Here is a 26,269-nt window from a genome sequence, read left to right as displayed (position 1 = left end):
GTTCTTTTGCCATTTTCATTTTTTAATAGCTAAGTCAAAGAAAAATCTGGTCATTATTATCCATGCATTTCTACCATTGATAGGACTAGAACACAAGAGAGCTGTCCAAATGCTGATTTCCAAGGTAGCCTAATTAGATTTAAGTTTTTCTCCCTTAGAAAAGCACCAAGCTGGGCTTGAACACAATTCTTCATCCTTGGTTTAATTCATTCACAACATATAAATAATGATGCCAGCTGGTATTTATATAGTACTTTTATGTGCAAGTAGCCTCGCAACAAACATAAAAGGTTTGTAAAAGAGATATTAGCTATCCTATGGACTGCTAAACAAATGAAGTCATAAACTACAAAGTAAAGATGGATCACAGAATCAGAGAATCTCAGAGTAGGAAAAATCAGCAAAGATCTGACTCCCTCTAGAAAATCCTGCATTCCTGCCCCTCCCCCTTCAGTACTAGTTGTGCTCTTTTTAATGCCACTTAAACAATCGAACAGGATAAAGAGATATACTCCTTGCTACTTCTAGACTGTCCCTTTGTCATGATTACTCAGCAATCTCTCCTCCTTTAAAGTTTAGTCCATCTATTTAGTTGACCCACTTCAGATTCTAATCAAAATTATCTACTGTCCCATAGGTCAGTAGTTCTCAAACTTTTTGGTCTCAGGACTCACTTACAAATTTGAGTTAGGTTTGATGACTGACTTATCATCTTCTACACTATAGCACCTGCCCTTATACTTCAGGACTTCAATACACATGTCAGTGTTCCTTCAAATATTGGCACTTTCCACTTCATCAGTCTCCTAGACTCTCATGGTCTGTGACTTCATAACCCCATCAGAAGAGTAAGATCCTTGATCACTCTATGACCCATAACTATATAACCACTATGGTAGTAACTAGAATTCTTCTTTCTGAACAAAACCTCTTAATATTGCATCTCTTCTTCTTTCTACCTGAAGCCAAACTTGTTCTCAATCCTCAATATGTCTTCTACTCCTTTTGATTATATCATCTTTTAAAAACATGTAATGTTTTATTTTCTCTGATTACATTTTAAAACAATTTTTTTAGGTTTTTGCAAGGCAAATGGGGTTAAGTGGCTCGCCCAAGGCCACACAGCTAGGTAATTATTAAGTGTCTGAGACTGGATTTGAACCCAGGTACTCCTGACTCCAGGGCTGGTGCTTTATCCACTACTCCACCTAGCCACCCCAAAACAATTTTTAACATTAGTTTTTTAAATAAAATTTTGAGTTCTAAATTCTACTCTTCCTTCCCCTCCCGCTCCCTGAAATAGTAAACCATCCAACAAGGCTGTTTATGTTTAATCATGTAAAATATTTCCATATAAAAATCATTTTGTGCAAGAAGACTCAAATAAAAGAAAAAGGAAGGAAGGAAGGAAGGAAGGAAGGAAGGAAGGAAGGAAGGAAGGAAGGAAGGAAGGAAGGAAGGAAGGAGGGAGGGAGGGAGAGAAAGAGGGACGGAGGAAGGGAGGGAAGGAAAGTTGGAGGGAGGGAAGGAAGGAAGGAGGGAGGGAAGGAGGGAATAAGGGAAGGAAGGAAGAAAGGGAAGGAAGGTTGGAGGGAAGGAAGAAAGGAGGGAAGGAAGAAAGGAAAAAAGGGAAGGAAGGTTGGAGGGAAGGAAGGAATGAGAGAAGGAAGAAAGGAGGGAAGGAAGGAGGGAGGGAGGAAGGAAGAAGGGAGAGGAGAGAGAGGGTGGGAAGGAGGGAAGGAAGGAGGGAGGGAGGGAGGAAGAAGGGAGAGAAGGAGAGAGAGAGAGAGGGAGGGAAGGAGGGAAGGAAGGAAGGAAGGAACCATGCTTTAGTCAGTACTCAAATGATATCAATATTTTTCAATGAAGATGGATTGTATGCTTCATCATCAATAGTTGGGATTATCTGGAATCAATGTATTTCTGAGAATAGCTATCATTCACAGTTCTTCATCATATAATATTTCTGTTACTGAGTACAATATACTTCTGGTTCTGTTCAATTCACTTTGCATTAGTTCATATAAGTCTTTTAAGTTGACCATATCATCTTGAACCTATGGTTGAACAGTTCAACCATATACTATCCTCTACCTTTACATTCTTCCAGGCAAGCACTGACAAACTTAAATCTGGATTATTCTCACCATATATCTTTCTGACCAGATTTATTTCTACCCTTTTAGTCTCCATGGGGCTCTCAGGCTCTCAGGGTTGTATGAAAATCCTCTTATTCTCTGATTCTTTCATACCTGGCTCTATCATACTATCCTAAGTAATTATTTCAAATTATTTCTTCTTCTCTTCAGATTCTCTGTTTCTTTTTTTTAGGCAAGGCAGTGGAGTTAAGTGACTTGTCCAAGGTCACACAGCTAGGTAATTATTAAGTGTCTGAATCCAGATTTGAATTCAGGTCCTCCTGACTCCAGGGTCAGTGCTCTATCCACTGTGCCACCTAACTGCCAACACCACCTAGTTGTCCTCCTCTCAAGATTCGTATACCACTCCTATCCTCCCTCTCAGCAAAATATCTTCCTACTCTACTGGAAAAAAACACTGAAATTTATGTCTAGTCTACACAACACTGTCAAATCCTTCCATATCATCTCCCATTCTGTCCTCTTTTGCTCCAGTTTCTAAGGAAGAGGCATACTCTTTGAGGAGCTTGATCCCCTGGTCACACTCTCATTCTGATCTTAAATCTTGACTTGCCCATTGCTTCCTTTCTAGTTTCCTAAAAATATGTCCACCACTCCTGGTTTTGGGTAAGTTATTTAACCTCATTGTCTCAATAAATTCTCAAAGACTATAAAATACCATTAAATTGTTAACTGAATCAGTAGTGGGAAATTCCACACTGGTAACCTTCAATATTAATGAAATTGCATGATCTGCCCATCATCTCATGCAAAATGTAAGCACAACCAAAATGTCCCATACTATAAACTATTTTCAGTACTTACATGTTGATATAAACATGACATTTGAACACTTCTTTAAAAGGAAAAAAAGGAACCAAGCAGGTTTAATTGGATTACTTGGATTCTTAGATAGTCACAATCCAACATTGAATTTGCTCATTATAAAGCTTTCCAAGTGCTGCAGTTGAGAATTTGTGCATTTTTGTATTTATATAGTGACATGTATCCTAGAAGCAAAAGGTTCCACAATGTGAGAGCAGCCATCTCATTCTCAAACTTCATTAGACAAAACATACCATCTACCTGGTAACATGCTATTTGTGCTCTGGATGCCAGTGATGTGGTGAAAGAACAATGACAGTAATATCTAGGGTCAAGAGTATTATCCCAGTCAGAGAAATGAAGAGTTTTGAAGTTCTGAGTTAGCATAAGCTGAGAAGAAAAGTATGAGATCCCTATATTAGACTAACCCCATGGAAGATACCAAGATGGACAATTCCTTCAACAGTATTAATAGTATTGAACTTTAAGAGTAGAATGATTAATAGAGGAAAAGATCTCTATAGAGATAAGATCAATATATTTCCTTACAGAAGAAAACATTATCAAATCTGAAAGAGTACATGAAAATAGAAAAGAAAGAACTGAACAGGTAGATGGGATACCTAGATTTTAGTCATGGCTCCCTCTTTTGAACTTTCCACTCAATCCAACTGAAAAAGCATTTATTTACTAAGCAAACACTAACTATGAGCAAAGAACTAGGCAAGGTACTGTAGGCAAGGCAAGGAATTGCGTTAAGTAATGAGGACAGAAATGTAAGCAAAAAGAAATAGTGTCCCTTCCTCCAAGTAGCTTATAGTCTAAAAGGAAGAAAATACAACCAAAAAAGGGGGATGTAATGAACTTGGGAGAGAAGTACATCCTTTGGAAGTGTAAGTCTGGTTTTGGAATTCAGAAAGCCAGACTCATAGCTGGGAAATTAGAGACCCTTCCCTAAAACAGAAGTACCAGAAGGAACTCACAAATGAAAGAAGGGGACTAACATGTTAGAAGGTAAGACAATAGCTGAGGCAAGGTATTGAAATCCAGAAACTTTAAAATCTAGCCAAGAGGGGAAAATATTGTACACAAGTGGGAAAAACTTCAAATAGAAATGGGGGCCACTAAATGGTTGACAAGGTTCCTTTTAGGCCACGTATTGACTTAGAAAACCACAGATTAAAAATATGTATGTTTTACTGTGTTTTTATTTATGTGTTAAAATATATCCCAGTTACATATTAATCTGGTTCAGGGAACACTCCAGAGTGCTATGGGCCACGTGTCTGACACCTGGCTGCACACTGAGATAGCAACTGCCTTACAGTACTTATCTTAAATCACCTGGTTTTCTAATTATGTGTTTCTTTTTCCCATAGTAGCCTGGAAACTTCTTTAAAAGTAGTGTCTTATCCATACTTTCTGCATAATATATACTTGTTAAATGATTGTTCAATAGCTTCTAGGGAAGTTATAATGTCACTGCACTTCGGTTTCTTCAATCGTATTAATAATAAGGATAACTCCTATTTGAACTCCATCAAATAGAAGATAAGAACTGATTGAGATGAGAATGAATACATACATTCATACATACATACATATATATTTTTATATATAAAGACAAATTATAAACTTTATAACAGCAGGACATGATTATTTTCTTTTAACTGAGAAGCAAGTGTATATTTGCCTTTTAATTAGTTCCGTGTAAATATTGTCTTTGTTTTATATTGGGTTATAGCTTTACAACCAAATTTTTTTGTTTACACAATCTGCAATCAGTTGTGTGGGTTAGAATGATAACAACAGCTCATAAGGTTGGCGATACATACATATATTATTGTGGTTGATTCTGACAATCCCAGGAGACTGGTACTATTATTATTATTATTATTCCCATTTTACAAATGAGAGATTTAAAGCTCAGAGACAGGAAATAACTTCCCTGTAGACAACACCAAACCTGGAAAAGTTCAAACCAAGAGTTTTCTATCCAAATTCAAGACTGGGCTCAAAAGTGACTAGATGGTCCCTAAGGTTCTTGAAAGTCAATTATTACCTAATATTGATTTACAACCACTGATTTCCCCATGACTGAACAAATTCAGAGGTTGAATACAAGTCACAAAACCTCGACTTAAAAATTAACCCATGCAAATTTTGATTTACTTCAATAATAAAAACGAAGGAGTGACTCATTTTTTTTGGCCATGTGGGTACATATGTCATTGTTATTTTATTTTTAGTTGAACTCAGCATTGACAGTACATGAGAATTTACAGTTGAGTCCAATAAAAAACCATTTAATCAAGACATGTTAAAATAAGCCTGGCATTCAAATCATACCTAATTAGACATTAGTTTTCTAGAGAGAAAAATATTATGAATAAAAGTTGGAGGGTACTGGTATCTTTAAACTTTCAAAAGAAAATTAATTTAAATCCACTCAAACCTTCTTTCTTGGCTCATTCTTAGTTAAAGAAGCAAGGTACCATGAATTCATTCTCCATATAGTTGCAAAAATATTCTTCCTAGGGTACATAAAATATCACTGCTCTGATCAAATGTCTTTGGTAATTCCCAAATGTTTCAAAGATGAAATATAAATTGCCTAGCATGGCATTTAGGGTCCTCCAAAGTAATTCCAAATGTTTTCCAGTCATATTTCATGATTCTTCCTTCCATATCTACTATTATCATTCCACTCTTCCCTCAAAGTAGATAACTACTTTAAACTAAAAAAAAAACCCATTTCTTCAAGCTTTTCACTTCCTAAAAATTATTCCTTCCTCATTTTCATTTTCAGAATCTTGTTTTTGAAGGTCTAGTTAATATGCCAGTTCTAAATTACAGAATCTTAGTTGGAAATGATTCTAACAGATACCAACAAAAGTGCTCATGTCTTTGGGATAATTCTGTTAGAAAGTTTTTCCTTATATCAAACCCAAATAATCTCCTTGTGAGTTCCAGCCTTTGCCTCTAGTTCTAACTTCTGAGACCAAATAGAGAAAATTTGTTCCCTCTTCTATATGATTATTCTTTTTTTTTAGTTGTTTATTTTTTTGCAAGGCAAATGGGATTAAGTGGATTATTAAGCATCTAAGGTCAGATTTGAACTCAGGTACTCCTGACTCCAGGGCCAGTGCTCTATCCACTGCGCCACCTAGCTGCCCCTCTATATGATTATTCTTCATGACAATTATTATGCTCTGCCCTAAGTCTCTGTTTTCAAAATCAAATATGCCTTGCTACTCCTTGCTTTCTTTCTTTTTGTTTTTTGGTTTTTTTGCAAGGCAATGGGGTTAAGTGACCTGCCCAGGGTCACACAGCTAAGTATATTTCCTCATGCATAAGATGCACCTTTTTTCAAAAAATTTGGGATCTAAAAACTGGGCACATCTTATTCAGTGGTTGTAGATTTTTTTACTTGCATTTCCCATTTTTTCACTCTTGTCCTTGCCCTCATTGTTTTGCATTTGTTACCAGTATATTAGGTTATGCTATGCCACATTTTGCCCAGAAATGGCTTAGAAAAGATTTTAGTATATGCTGAATTCAAGTTCAAAGTGATCCAGTTTGCTGAAGTGAATGGAAATCATGCTGTTGACCCTAAGTTTGGTCCACCTCCAAATGAGAAAACAATCTGAGACTGGCTATGGAATGGAGAAACCTGACTGAAAACACCCCGGCAGAAGAAGGCCATGAGAGACAAGGCAGTCAAATGACCTGATTTAGAGAGGGAATTGAAGATCTGGATTAAAGAGCAAGGGGCAAGTGGAATTCCCATGTCCTCCAAAGATGGTTCAGCAGGAGACCAGAAGAATTGCTGATGAAAATGAAGTGACTGATTTCTAAGGAGGACACAATTGGTGCTTCAGGCTCATGAGACAGAATGGCCTGAGCATGTGTCCATGCACCAGACTCACCCAGGGAGTACTTGTGGTCGACTCCAGACCAGAGCACTGCAAGGAAAGCCATCAGAGTTTCTCCTAAGACAGGGATTCATCTTCAAACACAGATGAGGATGAACTCATGGATGGGAGTTTTGACAGTGATGAGGAGATGCATGAATGTGATGATGAATAAAATGAGGTCAATAACTTTACGGAATACATTTTTTCAAATTTTTGGTCCCCAAATTAAGATGTAACTTATACATGGAGAAATAATTATTAAATGTCTGAGGCTGGATTTGAACTCAGGTCTTCCTGACTCCAGGGCTGATGCTCTATCCACTGTACTACCTAACTGCCCCTTTATCCCTTGCTCTTTCAATGAGTCATCATATACCACGATCTTGAGATCTTTCACAGTCATGTTTGCCCTCTTATGAACACACTGCAATTTATCAATATTCTTCCTAAAATGGGGCACCTAAAATGAGATATGATTTGATTAGGATAGAGTGTGGTGGGACTATCACCTCCCTAATTCTGACACTATGCTTCTTTTGATGTAGCAAAGATGGCTTCAACTTCTTGTGTGTCCCATTGCACTGCTGACTAGTACTGAACATGCAATCTTTTAAGCCTCATCCAACCCCTCTACCACCCATCAATTTTAGAAGTACTGCTATCTGAATCTGCCCAGTTCTGGATTTGGTAAGTTGATTTTTTAAATCAATTTAAAGTTCTTATAATTAGAACTTTATATTTGTTCTTATTAAATTTATTATATTATGTCTAATATAATATCCTGCCAAACCATATCTTTTTAATTCTTGTTATTTATTCCTTCTGGCTTTGTTATACACAAATTACTAATCATGAAAATTATGCCTTTATTGAAGAAATTAATAAAAATGTAAAATAACACAGGTCTAACCCAGATCACTAAGAATTACCTATAGAAGCCTTTTCCCAAGTTGGCATCACATCATCAATGATTATTTTTTATCTAAGCATTTTATCTAACCATTATATTTAATCTAACCATTCAAGGAATTCTGAATCTGCCCAATTATACTATCATCTGACCTATTTCTCTCTGCCATTTCCAAAAGATCACCATGAGAGACTTTGTTAAATGCTTTGCTAAAATCTTGATAAACAAGAACTAAAGGACTCTTGATTCCCCAAATCAAAATATGTCCTCTCCTACTTCAGATCTTTCAAGAACATTTATCTGTTAGTCTACCCCTCCCCCATCACTATCAACTTTGCATTATACTTGTTCTTATGCTTGTCATTTTCTTTGCAATAGAATGTAAGCCCTTTGAGGTCATTAATTATCATTTAAATATTTTTTATCCACAATGCCTTGGAACAAAGCAGATATAGCAAATATTTGTTGAATTTTACTGATCTCTTCTCTAAGTTGTTATGCTGCAAAGGATGTGTTCAATAACCCAAACCTGTGACAGAGTACTATAATAATGAGGACAATGGCACAATTCAAGGGCCATTTTCTTCCTTTTGTGAAATGCATGTATTTATTTGAATCTCTAGAATTTGATGAACAAACTTTCCAATGGAAAATCTGATGAGAGGTGAAAGGAAAGTGACCTTTACTCATTGATCATTGAAAAAAAATTGAGATCTCACTCAAGTATTCTTCTGATGTGTGAAATTCCAGATTGATTTTTTCATTAGTCTTCTGATTACACTAACCTCCACATACCTCTTCTTTATAATAAACTTTACATAAAATTCTTTTGAAGAAAATAAGTTCCTGCTGACTAATTTGAATGCTTAAAATCCAGTCCAAAACTCCTTTCACATTAATGCTAATCTAAGTGATTAGATAGTTAAAGATTGAATTTGTGTACTTCCATAAACTCCAGGTAACAGGCTCAAAACATTTAATTAAAAAAATTAAAAGTAATTTTTTGACCTTGTTTGAGTCTTAAACTCACTGAGTTTCATTCAGGTCATTCATGTGTGAACTATATGACTTCTAAAGTTTACCCTTGGTTTCAACATTCAAGGGGTCCATTGCTGCTTTGTTTGTACAGTACAAACAAAATAAGTAGTTGGCTGACTTTTAAAACTGATGATTGATCTGGTAATCAGAATAGCCTAAATAATATTGCTTATGTAAAGAATTATTCTTTGGTTGCTGAAAGGAGCAAAAAAAAAAGAAACATTTGTATAAGAAAACTGGTAAGCTAGAAGAAATAGAGATGCGATGATGAGATACACAGGCTATTCTAAGGATCAGGTCAAAAATTGTCCTTCAAATGAATGTACAGAGAGGACCTATTTGAAGGCAGAGCTAAGACTATGTTAATAATGGACCTGTCACCACCCTTAATGGACCTTGTGGTCCATGAGCATACTAGCATGTGTTTAGGGTTTTTTAATTATGAAATCTATAGCTAAGAGATTATATAATGGTGATGGAGTACTACTGTCATATAAGAAATGATGAACTCAAAAATTTTAGAAAAACATGAAAATAATTGCATGAAATAATGAAGAGTGAAATGAGCAGATTCAATAGAACATTATATGGAGTCAAGAGAACCTAAGTTCAAATTCAACCTCACACATTTGCACATTTGATATATACTAAGTGTGTGACCCTGGGCAAGTCACTTAACCCCAGTTGTCGAGAGAGAGAGAGAGAGAGAGAGAGAGAGAGAGAGAGAGAGAGAGAGAGAGAGAGAGAGAACATTGTATATAGTAACAGAAATATTGTTTTAAAAATGACTGTGCTTATAAATTATTCTTTTACAGATATACAAATTAACTATAAAGCATATATAAAGACACTATTTGTAGCCAGAAATTATAAAGAGATGTAGAGAATATATATATATATACACATATATCATATATATATATATATGTATACACACATAAATATTCTTATTTGTATCTAATAGTAGCCAATTCTAGGAGAGGGGGGAGGGAGAGAAAAAAAAGAATTTTCTTGATAATTTTGACATAACATTGAAAGGAATAGCAAGTTAAGCAGAAAAGATATGTAGTTTCACGTACAATCCTTTTTATTGAACTATGTTATGGAAATGTTTGTTTTATTCCACAAATGACAAATAAAAGAAAAAAAGATAAATCCAATAGTTCTTTGGAAACTATGGAACTAAGGACTGCCAAGGTAAAACCAGACAGAAAGGTAAAATTTGTGTCATGAGTTAGAAATGAGTCACTCCTTATAAAAGAGGACCAACCTGAGAAATAAGAACCAAAGAAAAGCTAGAAGAAGAAGAAGACTAAGCAAAGTGTAGGAAGGATCACAAGGAGCTGGAGTTTGTAGACATAGAAGCTATAGGAAACATTCCTAATGGGTGGAATGCCCAAAGGTAGATTTTTATTGGGAGACTTGATTTGATGAGAGTCATTGCTTTGCTGACTGGCTGAAGAGAGGTTGAGCTGTTCTAGGAGTTCTTTCTGCTGTTGTGGTGATCCTGTGTATCAATCTGAGTTTGTTGCTCTAGTTTCATCCTCAGCCTGATAAAGAAGAGACCTTTCAGGCATACTTTCTATGGGCATTTATATTCTGAAAGAGAGAAACAGGGCAACAGACAGTTTGTAGCTGTTTTGCTATGAGCTAAGCTTATTGGCGATGTGTGCTTTACTAAAGGCAAATTGGAGAAAGCAAAATTCTGTTGAGTGAAGAGCTATCTGGGCTTGTCTATATTACTAAGAAAGTCACCCTGAAGAGCTCTGCAAGTCTCTGGCTTAAGGGAATAGCTTGACTCTGAACAAATGTTGATATATGTTTGGCTGAAAGAATGTTAATATTCCCTCATCACCCTTTTTTTTAAGGCAATGGGGTTAAGTGGCTTGCCCAAGGTCACACAGCTAGGTAATTATTAAGTATCTGAGGTCAGATTTGAACTCAGGTACTCCTGAATCCAGGGCCGGTGCTCTAGCCACTATGCCACCTAGCCGCCCCCCTCATCACCCTTTTAAGGGTGTTTGTTAGTTAAAAATCTTGTCAGTGCTTCATCAGCTTGGAGATGAGAAATATTTTCGACTAGAAGAAGAGTACTGAGGACCAGAAGGGAAACTGCTAGCTGATGTAGATTTGTGTGGACCATCTTGTTCCTGAAGAAGTTAGAGACATCAAAATTTTCAATATAGAGTTATGGATTCAAGCCTTTCCTCATTCATTTAGGTCCCTGTTAGATTTCTATAAATATGTGTCTCTTCTTCACTCAATGTATGTTCTGGTAGGAGACTGGATAACCCCAGATTAAAATGATGATTGTAATGTTTTGATTACTTCTGCTCTTGTAATCTATTGAGCAAATATTATTCTATTTCTTGCCTTTGCTTCAATGCCTGGTGAATGTTTCATGCAGTCAACAAGTGTTTATTTATTAAACTTACTACATTCTAAACAGTGTACTAAAGTCCCAGGGCTAGAAAAAAGGCAAAAGTGTGCTCCCTGCCCTCAAGGAGCTTACAATCTTATGGGGGGGGGTACATTCAATAAATGTACAGTATAAATGGAAGATATTCTCAGAGGGAAGGTTCTTGACTATGAATCAGTGATGTCATTGTCATTGTTTTTTTTTTTATAAATGGGAAATACACCAGTGGGGGCTCAAGAGCAACATGGGTGATTGAGGATATATTCCTGCCAACACTGACATACAAAACATGTATATACACATGTGCACATACATGCACATATACATATCAGGGTAACTCCAAGAACCCTGAGAGAGAATAGCAAATTATATACCAAGACTGTGACCCATGCCATTCCTCAACTCTTGGAATAATCCCTAGATATAAAGATACGATGTCAGATGGAAGATAAATGAGTTAACCCAGTGAGAAAAAAGATGGTATGGGTACCACATTGTGTACCACCTTCTGGTCTACTCTGCTCCTGTAAGTAGTTTGATGCCATATCTAGTCAAAACTTATATAAAATGATGTAATGAGAAGAAATAGTAACAAGGAAAAGAGGAAACTGGCAAATGAAAATAGGACAGCAGATTCAAAGAAATGAGACAAGGTCTTATCTTACTCCCACTAAAGAAAATCTCATATTTGACATTTCACTCATTATTATTATAAATACACAGTTTCACTTTGAAGGACAGTTAGAGAACATGATAATCCACTTCAGATGGAACATTTACGTAAGAGATAAACTGATTTTTTTTTCCATGGTAAACTTTGCTGGGCAAGGAAATTACTGGAAGAACTCTTTAACAGGTGATAAACTACTTTAGTTCAAAATTTGAATTTTTAGTAAAACTACAGAAAAGATGGTTCACTCTTTTACTCTGGTTTTGTTTTCCTCTTCTCTGCTAGTCACTTTAGGAAATATGAAGCTATGCTATTCTTGTATCTGATCATTCCATGTACAAATAAGTTCTATTAGTCATAATTCTCAAAGGTTGTAGTAAAAATTAAATTCTACAAATATTATCTTCTAAGTACAAACTCCATGCATGCAAAGATAAAAAGAAATAGTTCCTAGCTTAAAGGAATTTACATTCTATCCATGACAGCATACATTCAAAGGTAATTTTGCCAACAAGTTTGGCCCCAATTGGGCCCAGTAAAGAATTTTTGACAATATATGTTGATTGATAAATCTTCACCTAACCATGGAAAACACTTATCTCTATGCTGATACGATAAACAGACCCATTGCTCTTTGCCTTTGCCAAAATACTCTTAAAATTCTACTACAGGGCAGCTAGATGGCACAGTGACTAGAGCACTGCCTCTGGAGTCAGGAGGACCTGAGTTCAAATCTGGCCTCAGACACTTATTAATTACCTAGCTGTGTGATTTTGGGCAAGTCACGTAACGCCCTTGCCTTGCAAATACAAAAAAAATTCTAACTACATCTCCATGATACATTTTTGTGAGGTTAGACAAACAGTAAGCTTTGCCCATTCCACAGTGGTACAGTTTTTATCTAAAGACCTTGATGACATTTGTTCCCACAGAACCCACTCCATAATTTTCATTTTTTCCTCAGGTTTTAGCAGAATATCATTACAGCTAACATACAGTCAAACAATGATTTAAATTATTTTTAAAGTCTGTTTATAATTAGAAAGCTATAGTTGGACATTTTCAATATTTTGGGCATACTTACCCCAGAAGAGTCTGATTTTCCAGGCAGGAAAGGATATAGTTTTATAAGCACCTAAAAAAGAAGGAAGAATAACTAATTAATCAAGAAGCATTCATCAAGTACCTGCAGTATGCTAGGCCCTGTACCAGGTGCTGGGAATGAAAATATAAAGATAAAACAATACTGACTACAACAAAGGCTTACATCCTAAAAGGAGAGGGGAGAGGAGGGACAACAAATACATAAATATATGTTCAATATAAATATAAAGATAATAAAGACAAGTAAATGCAAAATAGTTAAATTAGAATAGATTGTAAAGAGAGGGACTAGTTATTAGAGAAATGACAAAAAGACTTTGCATGAGCTTTATCTTGAAAAAAGAGAAGGATTATATGAGTAGAGATGAACAAAAGATCACAATCTGGTTTGGGATGTCCAATACAAAGGTATAAGAAAGGGAGATAGAGGGTTATGAGGGAAAGAGATCAAGTTAGCTGGACCATAGAGTGTTTGGGTGGGTGGGAGTAATAGCTAATGGGGCTGAAAAAAGAGATCGAGGTCAGAGTGTGCAGGTATTTTAGCTTCTGTTTTAAGAATTTCTGTTTTATCAGGACAACTGCGTGGTGCAGAGGATAGAGCACAGGCCCTGGATTCAGGAGGAACTGAGTTCAAATCCATCCTCAGACACTTAAAAATTACCTAGCTGTGTGACCTTGGGCTAGTCAATTAACCCCCATTGCCTTGTAAAAAAAAAAGACAAAACAAGAGTTTCTGTTTTATCCTGGTGACAATAAGGAAACATTGGAATTTATCAAATAGGGGAATAATATGATCAGATGTGCACCTATGGAAACTAATTTGCAGCAATACCTTGGATGGACTGGAGTTAGGAGAGGATTAAAATAGGGAGATTAGTTAGGAAGCTGAAGCAAAAATCAAGGAAAGAGGTGACAGAAGTTTGTGAATTAAGGTGGTAGCTGTGGGAGTGAGAAAAGGAGTGGATGTAAAAGATTCTGTGGAATTACAAATAGCAAGACTTAACCATTGATAAAGTTTGAAGAATGAGGAAGAGAGGAGTAGATGTAATGCCAAGATTATAAGCCTGGAAGAGTGGATATATGACATACTTCCAAAAAAGACATTGGGAAATTCAGAAGAAGGGAGGATTTGAGGGAAGAGTTCTAATGTGTTCAGTTTTGATCATGCTAAATTTGAAATGCCTCTAGGACATCCTTTTAAAAATCTCCAATAATTAGCCAATGATGGAAGATTATTCAAGTGAGAGACTGGAGTTTAGGTCCTTTACACAGCAACGATAAGTAGGTATGGGAATGGTTGAGGTTCCCCAAGAAATTTGAATAGAATAGAGAATCTAGGACAAAAACTTAAGAATACTCATGGTTAAGGGTGATGCGAATAAGAGGAGACAGACAGTCATCAGACAGGATAGAGGAGAACCAAGAGAGGGTGGAGTCATGAAAGTTCAGAGAGGTGAGATTATCCACAAAGAAAGGATGAACAACGTTATCAAATGCAATCTTATGTCAAGAAGGATTCCTACTGAGAAAAAACCCATCAGAACTGGCAATTTAGAGATCACCAGTAACTTTGTAGAGAGCAGTTTCAGTTGAGTAGTTAGGTCAAAATTCAGGCTTCAAGAGTTGAGGAGTGAATGAGAAAGTGGTGGTAATGAGTATAGACAGCATTTTTCTTGGACTGACTGTAAAAGAGGAGACATTGAACAGTAGCTTAAGGAAATGAAAGGGAATGATGAAGGTTTTTGTTTTTGTTTTTCAAGGATAGAGGAGGCTTGAAAGTGTGTGAAGGCAAGTTGAAAGAAGTGGTCTGATAGGCTGAAGCTTAAGATGGGAGAGGGAGAGGGAGAGGGAGAGGGAGAGGGAGAGAGGGAGAGGGAGAGGGAGAGGGAGAGGGAGAGGGAGAGGGAGAGGGAGAGGGAGAGGGAGAGGGAGAGGGAGAGGGAGAGGGAGAGGGAGAGGGAGAGGGAGAGGGAGAGGGAGAGGGAGAGGGAGAGGGAGAGGGAGAGGGAGAGGGAGAGGGAGAGGGAGAGGGAGAGGGAGAGGGAGAGGGAGAGGGAGAGGGAGAGGGAGAGGGAGAGGGAGAGGGAGAGGGAGAGGGAGAGAGATGTATGTACTGGGGTTAATGATGCATACTTGTAGAAGCTGGTACTAAAGAAGTGACCTAATTCATGTTCCTACCTTAATTTTTCCCAACTATAACCTATCTTATGCACTGTTGCCAAAGTGATTCTCCTTAAACATATTTCTGTTTGGACATCATGCATATAAGTGTAACCTTTGATACTAGTAGCTCAAGCTAGTGCATCACTGGGGTTTGGTAGTTCTAAGCTGTCTGAAACACCAAGAGGATAAATAATTGGCTTTTGTCTCAGTGTCAGAACTGGAACCCAGGTCTTCTTGATTGCTAAAATCAGTCTTCTATCCATTATACTATGCTGCTTTTCTTTTTTGCCACTTAAAAGATCAGTATAGTATTCCAAGATATCCAAATTTCTCTCTATATATTAAATTATGCCATTTGTTCCTTTCTAGTGGACCATTATTATCAATGGCAACAGCAACAATAATTGACATTTTACAAAGAATAATATAGAAATTAGCTCATTTGAATCTTACAACACCATAGGCACTACAGGCATAATTTTTCCTATTTTATAGAAGAGAATATTTGAGAAGTTATGCCCATAGTTATATGGAGAGTAAGTGATCACAGAGCATAATAGGCAGGAAGACTGGGAAACTTTTTGAACAAAATTGTCATATAAGAGGATCTTAAGAAATGCTGTTGCCTGACTACTATGCCCCTGCATGGATATCATCCTTCTCTCTGCCTCCACTCTATTTTTCTAGTTTTTGTCTTTTTTTTTTTAATTGTCTCTGTTAGAATGTGAACTCCTTGAGAGAAGGGACCTTTTTTTTTTTTTATTACCTAGTACACAGTACAATGCCTCATATTCAGGAAGTGCTCAATATATGCTTTATCTAGTTCAGACACTAGGCGTTAGTCTTGAATTTTGATGGATACAAATGCATATAGCTACTAACACTTATGCGGGTGTACTCACATATACTTGGCATATATATATATATTGGAGCTAACTGATTATAAAATACTTTATTTATTGATGCCACAGTCGTGTAATAGATGATAAGTTTCCTGAGGGTAGACTCCCCCCCCCAATATCTCCATTACCTAGAAGAGTATTTCACATGAAGTATGAGCTTGATAAATATTTATTGAAATTAATTATTTGATGTTATTTGTTCCAGATAATTTAAGGTGAGAGAAATTGATTTTATATTTCTTTAACTAATTCTCTTGAAACATTCCAGGGTGGCAGCAATGTAACCAACACAGTAACAGACTTAAAACTGCAGTTTATTTTGGAAGCAATTTTAGATTTTATTGGGGGATGGGAATTAATTTGCTAGTTCCTCCTCAAAGGATTTATATGGGTCAAGGCCATTCAACCAATGTGCTAGTTTTAAACAATTTGATGATGGGTATACTGACCCCTCAATTCCCCATGTCTCCATCATGCACGTCATATAATCTTATTGTTATGTTTTGGAATTCTGCATTACCCAGTAAGTTCACCACTTCTACTTTCATTTTCCTGACCACTTCAGCCTCTCCTACTCATCATGAGCAACCTAATATTAACTTAAATGACAAGTGAAATACCTCATCCTCACTTGTGCTTCTCTCCTTGACATCTTTTACTTCCACTGACCCCAAACACAGAAAAAGGCAGCACCTTTATTTATCATCAGCAATTTTCCTCTCCACCAGAGAGCACTTAATTACCAAGCTGACACTCCCTTCCACAGCTGCAAGAGAACAGGTAGGGCTTAGGAGATGCCAGTGCCAAACCTGCTGCTGTGGCTGCTGCTACTGCAGCTACTTTCTTGTCATTTGGGGACCTTCTGGGGATCTGGGAGGTGAGGGAGAGAATAACTGGCATCTTTTACCCAGCCCAGTGTGTTTTCTGAAATTTGATGATATAATGAAAAATACCTCTTGCTTGCTACATTACTAACTAAATACTGTATTGGGAACCAGGTTTCCATTATAACCCCCTAGCAGATTGACTGAGAAGAATTGATACAACATCATACTTAGTGCTTGTAGAAAATCTCTAGTGATAGAATATATTGGGGATCAAGACTGTCTTTCTGATCTTTATAGCTCTCCAACTGAGACATTGAAGCAACATGGTAGCAACTTCACAAATGTTTGCTGAATAAATGGATGATAATAATTTGTTTTTAGGTTTTTGCAAGGCAATGGGGTTAAGTGGCTTGCCCAAGGCCACACAGCTAGGTAATTATTAAGCGTCTGAGACCAGATTTGAACCCAGGTATTCCTGACTCCAGGGCCAGTGCTCTATCCACTTCACCACCTAGCCACCCGGATGATAATGATTTGTAAAGCAAACCAAAAACCACACATGCATGCATGCACAAAAACACATAATTCCAATTGCAACATTTTTGTGGTTCAGCCCCCCTTTTTTTACCCAATGAGAAAGAGCACAGGTACAAGTAAAATATTCATTATCATAGACCTCTCTTTTGATCTACTTAGTATATCTCTTGCTTACAGAAATCTATTAATGACTACTTTTTGGAGTTCACACTTTTAAATAGTTCCTCTTTAGGGAAAGAAAGGTTGTTTTGTTTAGCATCATTTGCTTAAAAAATTAAATTTAGTGAAAAGTGACATTAATGATAATGACAATTGACTTTCCATAGAGCTTTAAGGTTTGCAAAGCTCCTTTCATATCATTTGATCTTTCTAATGTCAATGGAACATAGACTTCTTGAGAACAATGGTTGTCTCATTTTTGTCCTGCATTCCCAGTACATGGCCTAACTGCAAAAGTCATTCAATAAAGGTGTGAATTTCCTGATTGCAGGGAAAGAGAATCCAGTTCACTTATTCTTGGAAATGTACTTTTATTTCATCATTATCATAATAAAATAGAGATTTTCCAACCAAAACAATATGTTGGTTAAGTATATTGTTTCACAGTTCTATGCTATGTTATCATAACTACTTTTGATGTAATGAATTACATCTACTTTTATTAAAATTTGACAACATATCTCTTAAATGTTAAAATCACTGAAATCTTCCACAGTGAGAGAAAATTCCAAACTGTTTGCACTGGCTTTGATTTGAACACAAGTTAATAGAAATGATCCAGGATGGATCTTGCATTTACTATGAAATCCTACACCTAAATTTTGAGGGACCAAATTTTGTGATATTCATAATATTTTATGAACTTTTTTGAAATGCTTGGTTTAATAATTTTTTTAAAATCCTGATTGTTTTCTTTGTAAATCACAACTAAAAGCTAAACATTTGTAAATAACTTTTGTACTTCATCATTATCATTTCTACTTAGGAAATGTAAAGCAAAACAAATAAAATATAAGCAACAAGTCATTGAGGCAATGAGACTTGGCTTTTTTTTTTCAAGAATCATAGTACCCATAAATAAAGATAGCTTTTAAAGCAAAATTATAAGACCATAGAACTTTGGTTCTACACTAGACCTCAGGGCTACCTGGTAGTACAATCAGTATCTGCATGAACACTGGTTCTGACCATGGACAATTGTCTATTTAGGCATTGCTTCAAAACCTGAAATGAGGAAAACTCTCCTTGTTAGGAAACTTATTCTTAATCAAACCTAACCTCTTTCCAACTTTCCCCCTTTACTTCTAGTTCTGCCCTGTGATCCAAGCAGGACAAATATGATCTCTCTTCTATATGACTGCCTTTCTAATACTTTAAAACAATTATTATGGTTGTTCCCCCAATATGACTTTTCTCCAACCTGAACATATCTACTTTCTTCAAACAATCCACTTATAAAATGATCCCATGGTCCTTTACAATCTTCCGATGCCATTTTCTGCATTCTGTTCAATTAATCTTTTTTCTTAAATAGGACCCCCCCAGAATAAAACACCATATTGCCAAATGTGATCTGAGCTGAGAACAATCACTTACTTAGTTCTGGACACTATTCAATCAAAAAGTAAAGCCCCTCAAGGCAATCTAAAATTATCATAGCTTTTGTTGTTGCTGTTGTTGTTTTGGGTTTTTACAAGACAGTGGGGTTAAGTGACCTGCCCAAGGTCACACAGCTAGGTAATTATTAAGTGTTTGGATTTGAACTCAGGTTCTCTTGACTCCAGGGCCAGTGCTTTATCTACTGCACCACTCAGCTGTTCCTCTTGTAGCCTTTTGTAATTCATATCCAATTGTTTGTAGCCCATTAAAACCACAAATGACTTCAAATACCTAGGACTTTGTACCTTGATTTCTGAGCATTAATTTCCTTGCTTTAATCCATTACTTAATTCAACTCCTTTCCATGAGGAGAGAGGGACAAGAGAAGAAATTAAAGCAAGACATTCCATAATATGTACAGGGAAATGGGCAGCTCTTTGAACAGTAGTGGGTAGGCCATATCTCAGAACTAGTTCATACAACTCTTTAGCCAAAATGAGGCTACATGCTCTAAACAATTGAAAGCTGACCCATTTCATTAACCCCTAGAAGGGCAAGGCCTGGAGGTAAGTAGAGTCAAGTCTTATGACCCTCAACTATATAGTACTCTGGGACCTCTTCCTCTTTTTCTGCTTTGCTCTAGTACAATATTTTTCTTCCTCCTAAAGTGACTCCAGACCCTGCACTCTATTGACTGCACCAAAAACCTTAAAACACTGTATAAATATCATCATCATCATCATCATCATCATTATTACCATTATTATCTGAAAATGTATCAGGAGATTTGGTGGACAGTAAGCTCTCCATAAGCCAGCAGTGTATTGTTATGATCAAGAAATGGAGTACCATAATTGACTGCATTTTGAGAATCAGAGGAAAGGAATTATTTTGTTGATATAAATCAGTGTCCCAAGGGGTATAACTAGAAACTGTTGAAGGGACTGGGAATGAGGTTCAAGAAAGAGAGATTCTGTAAGTAATAGGCCATTTCATCAAGGGCAGGGAAACACTTAGCCTGAAGAAGAGTAATTAGGAGGAACTGAGAACAATCTTCCAGAGTCTGAAGAACTGCCATTTGCAAGGATAGTATTGGCTCAATTTGGTCACAGGGGCAGAACCATGGTAGTTACAATGAGATAGATTTATATTTAGTGTAAATAAAAAAACTTTCTTATACTACATGAAAGTGAAAGAGGCAACCTCAGGAAATAGTTATGTCCCCCTGAAATGCCAGGCTTAAAGCCAAAGCTGGATGACCATTTGTCAGGCATACCAAAGAAAGGGTTCTTGTTAAAATATAGTGATGATATTATGCAATTTTAAACACCTACTGAGTCCCAGGGTGTGGTGTAGGGTTTGTTCAAAGAAAACTAGTACTTATGGTGTGAAGGCTGCTTTTTGATGTCCTCCAAGAAGCTGTAGCATGCCGAGTGTCTACAGCCTGGTAAATAGTTTTGCAGGCAGGCTAACCAGATTGAGGGTAACTGAGGGAGTCTCAAATTCATTTGTAAGTTGGGGAGTTGTCTACTCCAAGCATGAGAACTATGTCCCAGACACTGTGATAAATGTTGGATATGCATGCCTTTTTATAAAAGCAAAAAATGGACTCAACCCTTGAGGAGTTCACAATTAAATAGAAGAGTTAGAAGATGGGTTGTTATATTCTCTAAGGATCCTTATAGTTCTAAGGGTTTAGAATTTTGTTGTTATAAAAGGAATTAAACATAAAGAAAAGAAAACAGATTCATGGGGGGAAACCCCAAGTCAGTGTACTGGTATAGTTTTTTTAAGGAAGATAGTTGGTATCTTATGCAAAGTACAAGGGGCCAAAATTGTATGAGTCAATCTTTCTGTCTCTAATTTTGATCATTCAGTGATAACATATCCTTCTCCTCACATGACTTCTGAAGAAAGAGGAATCAAGTGTTTGCAGATGCATCGAGATTATCCAGTTCTAAAGAAACCCACCATCCTTTGGAATGACTTTCCAGATAATCACAACCAGTCCTATCCCAAAGAAAGGAGAGAAATTTTCTGCTCCTTTTCATCTTTTTTACATTCTACCACCTGTATACTAGATAGTTCACCTAATCAAATGCTATGGGAAGGTAGTAGGGCATATTATTAGTTACAACATATCACATCAATGGCACCAATCTAGAAGACTGAGAGGGGAGATAAAAGAGACTCTCCTATTTATGTTGCTAGAATTCAGTCAATCAGCATCTAGTTGGGTTTTTTAAAAGGGGAAGACCATTTTTTATGACATTAATTTTATTTGTTCATTCATTCATTTATTGAGTCATTCAACAGGCATTTGTTTTTTATGTCTTTAATCATACACAAAAGCTTAATAGTGATAAAGGAAAAAATCATGTAAAGTATCTTACGATCATTTAAGTAAATTCAGCAAGCATTCATTATGTAACTATAAAGTATTAGTTATTGTATTGGGCACAGAGGATATAAAGAAATTATAAAACTTTCTGACTCCTAGGAGAGAGCACATTTTATTTAAATGAAAATTCAGGAATCCAGTGAAACAGGAAGGTAAATATAATGACCATTTGGAATTGATTATATAATGATAAATTATTTATATTTTAATGGAGAGAGGAAAAAATATGTCCTCAAAAACCACAAATATCTTCATGGGTCAGAGAGAAAATTAAATAAGACAGATAGTGGCTCCAACTGGTTCTGGACTGTTTTGATTGTCTTAATAGAAACACATAGGAGGAAAGGGGGAATGCAATGGGGATGAAAAAAGGAAATTTGTTCTATCACAGAATAGAGATGGCTTGAGATAAAGACTATACAAATAGAAAGGAAAGGGTAGGATGAATGGGCATCATGCAAACCTCATTTTCACTTGAACTACCCACACTTGCACCTACATACTCAAAGAGCATAGTCTAGAAATACATTCATCTCAATAGGGATATTAGGGGAGACAGGGAAATGATGAAGGATGAGGATTTAAAACATAAGGCAAGATAGAAGAGGGAGTAATCATTAACAAACAATTGTCACCATCAGAAGGTCAGGGTGTATAGAAGATTAAAAGGAAAGAAATTGAATTGATAAAGCTAGGAGCTTTTATATAAGAAAACTGAAAATTTTCCAATTTTGGAAAAAAGAGCTAAACCAAATTCTATTAAAAAGGAAAATGTAAAATTCAGAAAAATTGAAGATAAAATAAAGGAAACTATCAGAAACTATTTTTGTTCAAGTATATGCCAAGAAAACTGATAGCAAATTATTTGAACAAATATTTACAAAAATAAAAAATGTTCACATTTGCAGAAGATAGATCATCTAAACAGTTTAATATAGAAGGGCTGTGGGAGAGAAATAAACTATAATTGAAAGCAAAACATCCCAGAACATTTGCAAATTAATTCTATCAAATAATTCAAAATAACAATACATTTCAATATTACAAAATGTTTGTAAAAATAGGAAAGAAAAGATCATTTGAAACTCTATGACAAAATATGACAAAACTGATAGTAAAGTCTAGAAGAACAAAAGCAAAGAAAACCAGAGACCAAAAACTAATAAATTTCAATGCAAAAAATATTAAATAAAAAATTAGCAAAAAAGGTTTTGTAATAATCTTTCTAAAAGATTATGAAGCATGACCAGGTTGTATTTGTATCAGTAAATGCAAGGTTTTTTTTTCAATATGAGAAAAACTTTAAACACAATATAGTATGTTAATAGCAAAAATGAGAAAAGCCAAATTATTATATCATTAAATATTTTTTAAAAAGCTTTGGACAAAATACAATGCCCAATTTTATTTTATTTTGTTGGGGGTTTTTTTTAGGATTTTGCAAGGCAATGGGGTTTAAGTGGCTTGCCCAAGGCCACACAGCTAGGTAATTATTCAGTGTCTGATGCCAGATTTGAACCCAGGTACTCCTGACTCCAGGGCCAGTGCTCTATCCACTGTGCCACCTAGCTGTGCCCCTCCAATTTTTATTTTTTTTAAAAAAATAGCAAACAGTAACAAAAAGACCTTTTTGGTGGGTTATGTTTAAAGAGAAATTATATTCAAAATAAATGAAGAAATTATATTAATTTGAAATTCTGGGTGCAAAGAAAAACAGGAACTATTTGAAGATAACTACAAACTGCTGTAGAAATACAGGTGTAAATAGTTCTAGAAATATTAACTGTTCATTGATAGGTTATGCTAATATAATTTTTAAATGGCAACACTATCAAAATTAATGGACCTATTTATAAATGAAGTAGTATCAGAAACTAAGAGAAAACATTATGTGCAATGAAGAAATGCTAGAGGCTCTTCTATTAAGAACAGGGATAAAGCAAGGAAGTCCATTATAATTCTTATTTTAATATTGTGTTAGAAGTACTAGTTATGACAATAAGACAAGAAAAAGATATTGAGAGAATAAACAAAAAGCCAAAAAAGTAAATAAAGTTATCATGTTTTGACAAATGATACAATGGCTTATCTAGAGAACCCAAAAAACAAATTGAAACAAGTTATTTCAGTCAAGTTGAAGAATATAAGATAAATTGTTGTAAATCATTAAAATTTCTTTATATTACCAACAAAACCCAAAAGAAGAACTATGTATATAGAAAAAATATATTCAATATAAACATACAACTTTTAAAATATTTGGAACTCTAGATACTACAAAATATTCAGGAACTATTAGACATAACTACAAAACATTACAAAATACAAGATACATAAATAATTGGAAAAGTGTTTATTATTCATTAGTAGGCTATGCCAGTATATTAAAAATGATGCTGCTGCCTAAACTAATGTACTAATTCAGTACAGTATCAATCTAGAAAAAATAATAATGAAGAAAGACACCAGGGGAAAAAAAGAATCCCCCAAAACTCAAGGGGAATAATGTAAAAACTGTGGAAGGAGACCTAACAGTGCCCGATTTTAAACTCTGCTAGAAAGCATAATCATCAAGAAGTCTTGATGCTGATTAAAAAGAAAATAGACCCATAGATAGTTAGAAGGCTGAGTGGATGGAGTACTGGATTTGGATTCCAAAAAACCTAAGTTCAAACAAAGCTCAGACACTTTTTAGATCTTAGACCCCAGGCAAGTCATTTAAGGTTTTTTTTTTTGCCTTAATCCACTAGAAAAGGAAATGATATACCATTCCAGTATCTTTGTCAAGAAACCCCATGGACAGTATTGGCAAGTTATGGTCCATATGACAAAACAACAGCAACAAATAGAAAGATCTAATAATAGTAGTACTGATTAGGGCTACAGCATATAAAAATATCCAAACATAGTAGCATAATGTTCAATAAACCCAAAGAACCTAGCTATTGGGGGGCAAGACCTTACTGGTTAACAAAAATTATCAAGAAAATGGGCAGAAATTAGTTAGCAACCAATATATCCTACTATATACCAAGATAAATTTTACAGGAATATATGACTTAAAAATAAAAAGTGACAAATTTGAGGATTAGCTATTTCTTCCAAACTGTTCAACCAACCTCTCAAAACTTCCTAAAATTATAATCATACACAAGAGGCAGAGCAATTGCAGTTGTCGTCACAGTCTAAGACACCAAGAAAGAAAGCACAATAACAATCTGATACATCAACAATAATAAAGATTAATACTTAATCTTTTTCTTTTAGGTTTTTTCAAGGCAATGGGGTTAAGTGGCTTGCCCAAGGCCAAAGAGCTAGGTAATTATGAAGTGTCTGAGGCTGGATTTGAACTCAGGTCCTCCTGACTCCAGGGCCAGTGCCCTATCCACTGAACCACCTAGCTGCCTCCATCTTTAATCTTTTAACATGCTCATTTAGCACCCCCTAAGGTCTATATAATGGAACCTAACCTGCTTGTACTCTGGGGTTCACTAAGATACTTCAGCAGAGACTTCCTGCTACTGTAGTCTCTATCACCTAACCTCCTGATGAAGAAATGGACATGAAGGAAAAGTAAAGCTTATGTTGACTGGGGCATCAGCTACTGCTATACTGCAGCAGACCTTAGAAGTAAGGAACAAAGGGAACAAAGACAGGGAACAATTTTACTTGGTTGGGCATGAGGGGATATTTAACAATCCTAAAGGGTAAAGGAGTGGCATCAAGTTATGTACACATAGTCAACTGGGGTAGACTGAGGCCAGTGAAAAGTGAATTTCTCATATTGAGACAACTTTGATCAGTCTTTTATCAAAATGGAAGCAGTCAGAAAGTGAATAATATTGGAATATAAAGAGTAAAAAGTAAAAGTAAGAAGAAAATAATTTAAAAGATTGAGCACAAACTAATAAATTAAAAGGGAAAATATTAATAAAAGAAAGCAGGATAGCCTCCTAATCATCTAAACATCTCTGAATAAACATTGGAAAACAAAAAAGAAATAACTCAACACCCGATGAGACAAAAGACCTGTGGATTACCAACAGAGCATGGAACCACATCAGGATATTACTGAGTGGGTAAAAAGAGAAATAAGAATCATGAGAGATTCAGGGTCTACCTAATACATATAATTGATAGAATAGAAAAAAAAATTAAATTAATGGTAGCTGATGATTTAACCAAAGAAAGAAAGGAAAGAATAATTGATATAGAGTGCTGGACCCAGATTCAGGAGATCAAAAGTCATGTTGAACATGTACTAACTCAGTAATCTTATGCACATTTCATATGAATAATAAGAACATCTACCAACCAGGGTTTATGGTGAGAATGAAAAGTAATTTGGCACATTTAATGTCATATAAGTATTAATAATAACAATAAAATGATAATCATTTCAACTAACACAAAAATGAAGGACATTCTAGAAAATGGGGGAACAAAAAGTAATAATAGTAAAAGAAAACATGGCTCCTTCACCAAAAAATATAATAATGTCAAAGAAAAAATATACAGCAAAATAAAAACCTAACTCTCCTAAACTTAAGTGTGATTAGATAAAACAATCTAATAAAAAAGTGACAAATTAGATGAGAAGATTAACAACATATACTTACAAAACAGCTGAACACAACATACTTAAAAAGCAAAGAATAAAACTGAAGGACTGGGATATTGTTTAAGAATGTGAAAAAATAATAGTGATTTTAAAATTAAAAATTTGTTGTATGTAGTAAAAATAGTTCTTAGGGGAAAATTGTATCTGTATAAGAAATAGCAAAATAGGGAATGAGAGGATTAACAGACTGAATATGCA

At 35.5% G+C, this 26,269-nt stretch overlaps 2 long non-coding RNA genes across 5 annotated transcripts in view; one reads left to right on the top strand and one right to left on the bottom strand.

Annotated features, from left to right (window-relative positions):
- The window catches only part of LOC141490761 (uncharacterized), a 733,557-nt gene that overhangs the window by 385,721 nt on the left and 321,567 nt on the right, over window positions 1-26,269 (bottom strand). For all 4 annotated transcript variants that reach the window (XR_012469329.1, XR_012469327.1, XR_012469330.1 and 1 more), the window contains one exon: window positions 13,002-13,052. This is a non-coding gene — a long non-coding RNA (uncharacterized LOC141490761). The remainder of the gene's footprint in view (window positions 1-13,001; window positions 13,053-26,269) is intronic.
- The window catches only part of LOC141490762 (uncharacterized), a 45,840-nt gene that overhangs the window by 12,440 nt on the left and 7,131 nt on the right, over window positions 1-26,269 (top strand). The window contains exon 2 of the long non-coding RNA XR_012469334.1: window positions 7,426-7,567. This is a non-coding gene — a long non-coding RNA (uncharacterized LOC141490762). The remainder of the gene's footprint in view (window positions 1-7,425; window positions 7,568-26,269) is intronic.

This window comes from Macrotis lagotis, chromosome 6, assembly GCF_037893015.1.
Source record: "Macrotis lagotis isolate mMagLag1 chromosome 6, bilby.v1.9.chrom.fasta, whole genome shotgun sequence".
NCBI classification, from domain to species: Eukaryota; Metazoa; Chordata; class Mammalia; order Peramelemorphia; family Peramelidae; genus Macrotis; species Macrotis lagotis.
The sequence above is the reverse complement of the archived record's forward strand: the minus strand, read 5'-3'. Positions and strand labels throughout refer to the sequence as shown.